Source organism: Capricornis sumatraensis, chromosome 11 (genome assembly GCF_032405125.1).
Source record: "Capricornis sumatraensis isolate serow.1 chromosome 11, serow.2, whole genome shotgun sequence".
Lineage (NCBI taxonomy): Eukaryota > Metazoa > Chordata > Mammalia > Artiodactyla > Bovidae > Capricornis > Capricornis sumatraensis.
In genome coordinates, this window is record NC_091079.1 from 54651676 (window position 1) to 54655998 (window position 4323).

The following is a 4323-nucleotide window of genomic DNA, read 5'->3' on the forward strand; positions in this document are numbered from 1 at the left end:
CAGTAAGTGGAGTAGAAGAGGGAGAGAACAGTGTTGGATGAAAAGACTGAGAAGCCTTCGTGGAATAGCTGAAATCCTAGGCAGGAGTTAGATAACAACTTTGCCTACCACTTACTGAATACCTACGGTTATTAAACATGACCTGGTGTAATCTTTGCAGCAGCCCTTGGAAGAAGGTACTACTGTGCTCTATTTTCTGTTTTGTAATTCCAGAAGGTAAATGGCCCACATCACATAGTTCAGAGGTAACTGGAATTCAAACCAGACTGTACAACACACGCTGTTGACTCTGCAGTTCTCTGAGCTGACTCAGTCTGGGCAGAGGAGACAAGCTGAGTCCAGGGATGGACTGGGAGACAGAACGATCTGAAAAAAAGGTTGGGCGGTGAATGAGAGTGTTGGTGTACTCTGGGGTCAGTGCAGTTGGGATGACCAGTCGATGACTCAAGTGAATGGTTTTGCAAGAGAAGTTGTGGTGGATAAAAGTAGAGAATTGATAAAGCTGAAAAAGTTTTAGGAATTAAAGATGACTACATTAATGGATTCTGAGCAGCGAAATAGTACTGCAGAAAATATTTTCTTAAGAAGGTGAAATCAGCAGTCATGTATAGGCAAACAGAAAAGGGAAGGACTGGAGGCTGGGAAATCATTGAGAGCATGGTGCACAAGCGACAGAGATACGGCAGTGAAGACCTGGAGTAGTGTAGAAGCAGTTCTCCAAGTTTTGGTCTTGGGATCATTGATACACTTAAAATCGATGGAGGACCCCAAAGTCCTTTTGTGTATGTTTATCTATCAATGTTCATCAGATTTGAAATGAATACAGATAAATTTTAAAATATATATTAAATTATTTTAAAATAAGAAACCGATTATGTATTAATGTACAAGCATTTTCATGAAAAAATAACTTTGTTTTTGAAATAAGAAACAATGAGAAAAATGACTTTTACACTTTTGCAAATTTCTTTACTGCCTGGCTTAATAGTATCCAGCTGGAATGTTATATAGTCCGTTGACATGCATTCAGTTTGTTGTAGTGTTGCAAGAAAAGTCCACTTATGCTTGTGAGAGAAAGTGAAAAAGGCAAGTAACACCCTAAAGTTATCGTGAAAATCAGTTGACCCCATGACACTCTGAAAGAGTCTTAGGGACTCTCACGGGTCCCTGGATGACAGTTTGAGGACCACCGGGCTAGAGTGTGGCTGAGAAGATGAGAAACAGGGAACCAACACAGAGTGGGGAAAAACAAAGAAACCAGAAGCATCTGAAAACTGATCAGGCTTAGGGGGCCCTGCGAAGGAAAGAATCCTACATGATCCACACATCAGACCTGGGTGACCTGAGAAAATCATGATGCTTCTTGCAGAGTGGGGAAACCCAGAGAGGAAGGCAGTTTGGTGGGGAAGTTGGTTATTTCTGGTTTTGGTGATTTCAATGTGAAGTGACAGAAAGACATCTAAATACACAAAGAATTGGGTCACAGAAGATGACAGAATCTTTCATTACTAATGGAAGTAAATTTCTCAAAAGTTAATTTAAAATGAAATTTAAAATGTTAATTTGAAAATGAAATGGAAGCAGATACTATACTTTCTAGTTAATTCATCACGAAGTATTTCTTTATTTAGGAGTGGAACATTAGAGGAATTCAACTGTATTTGAAAGATTTTATTTCCTCAGATGAGAAATGAGTATAGGGGCATTTATTGTATTATTATTCATGCAGGTTTATATGTCTGGAGTAATTCATAATAAATCAAAAAATTTAAAGTTCATATCATACTAGTTCACACATTTCCCTCCCTCTCAACCCCTCCCCCCCAAACACACACATACACACACACATACACATACACAATATTTATACTCATTAGATTAGATGCTGTTTTATTTCCAGGTGCTAGTGCTGGGGATAGAACCATTTAGAAAAAGAAGAAAGGAAGAAAGAAAGAAAGGTGGGGAGGGGGAAGGAAAGAAAGAACGAATATAAGCTAAATTCAAAGTCTTTCCCCTTCTCTTTAGACACCGAAATGCAGTCTGTTGGGAAAGGACTTGCCAGCCACATTAACAAAATATAAGGCAAATGTAAGCTAAGTAGGAAGATGCCAGCATTCATAGGATACCAAAGACCCTGTACGTTATCACATGCATTGGGCAATGATTCAATCAGATGTGAAGTTCCTGGAGAGGTTTACAGCACTTTGTGGGAGTGCTGCATGGGTAACAAAGAATTCTTATTCTTGTGATAAGTTTCCAGTGGAATCAGGGCCTCAGAAGAACAAAGCACTGAGGGAGGGTACCAGAGAGGAAGCAAGTCTGTGTCCCTGCTCTGGAACTGGAGGAGACATGAGTGTGAGCACTGACTCAGGCACAACTCGCTTTGAGATGTTGAGAAGGTTACTTAATTTCTTATGCTTTTGTTGTTGTTCACTCACTAAGTCGTGTCTGACCCCATGAATTGCAGCATTCCAGGCTTCCATGCCCTTCACTGTCTGTCTCCTGGAGTTTGCTCAAAGTCGCATCCATTGAGTCAGTGATGCCATCCAAACATCTCATCCTCTGTTGCCCCTTCTCTTCTTGCCTCAGTTTTTCCCAGCATCAAGGTCTCTTCCAGTGAGTTGGCTCTTCCCATTAGGTGGCTAAAGTATTGGAGCTTCAGCTTCAGCATCAGTCCTTCCAGTGAATATTCAGGGTTGATTTCCTTTAGGATTGACTGGTGTGATATCCTTTCTATCCAAGGGACTCTTAAGAACCTTCACAATTCTTTGGTGCTCAACCTTCTTATGGCCCAACTCTCACATCCATACATGACCACTGGAAAATCATAGCTTTGACTGTATGGACCTTTGTTGGCAGAGTGATGTCTCTGCTTTTTAATACACTGTCTAGGTTTGTCATAGCTTTTCTTCCAAGGAGTAAGTGTCTTTTAATTTCATGACTGCAGTCACTGATGGCAGTGTTTTGGAGCCCCCCAAAATAAAATCTGTCACTGTTTCCACTTTTTCCCCATACATTTGCCATGAAGTGACGGGACCGAATGCCATGATCTTAGTTTTTTGAATGTTCAGTTTTAAGCCAGCTTTTTCACTCTCCTCTTTCACCCTCTGTAAGAGACTCTTTAGTTCTTCTTCACTTTCTGCCATTAGAGTGGTATCAGAATATGCTTTAGTTTTAAGATATTTTTATTGATTAAAAACCTAGTAATAGGAGCTGTTTCCTAGGATTACAGCCAGAGATTAATGCAGTTTAAGGCTCAGGAATGCTGGCTTCTCTTACCATGTAGCACTGAACAACAAACCTCCCATCTGCCCTCCACACTCACCCCCACTCATCTTGACGTCCACATGTCTCTCCTGGAGGACTTTGAAACTGCTAGTGGCTGCCACCATGAGCCCTTCACACTCTCACTAACTGCTCTGACTAAATCTCCACCATGCAGTCATGCAATTGTCCTCCTTCTTAGCCTTCAAAAGCCTGGGCCCTGCTGTCCACCAGCCTCAGCCCAGTCTAGAGCATTTCTGGAACATACTTTATGCCTTCCTTTCTATTCAATTCACATTATTTTCTGTTTCTTCTTTAGCTCTGAAAATATTACATATTCACTTGATTATATATGTCTTCCTTTCCCTTAAAATTCATTCCAGAGTGTGTCCTGTAGCTATTTTATGTGAATGCTCAGTTGCTAAGTCATGTCTGACTCTTCTGCAATCCCATGGACTGTAGCCCACCAGGCTCCTCTGACCATGGGATTCTCCAGGCAAGAATACTGAAGTGGATTGTCATTTCCTCCTCTGGAAGATCTTCCGGAACCAGGGATTGAACCCGAGTCTCCTGAGGCTCCTTCTGAATTGGCAGGTAGATGTTTTACCACTGAGCCACCCAGGAAGCCCATAGCCATTTTAACCAACAAATAAATGAAGTGGGAAAGAATATACAAGTTTTTTCAGTTTTTACACAAGAAATTGACATGATAATAAAAAAATTTGTAAAATTCTTTTAAAAACCATGTTTGTGGGGCGGCAAGATGAGAGGGATGTTTATTAAAATATCTTACAAAATTAATGAGTAAATTCACAGGTAGAAGGAGACTGTTATTTATCTTCAGTATCTATTACTGTGTCTATTTAGTGACTATACTCTCATCTGAGGCTCTGAACCAGTTATAAACTGGGTACCTTAGATCAATGAATGAATGAATGAGATAAGCAAAATTATATACACACACACACAGACTGCTTAGCGAAAAATAATGTCCATATGCAGAAGTGCATGAATTTCACTTTGTAGCTATTTTAGCTAAAAATGAAGCTAAACTTCATT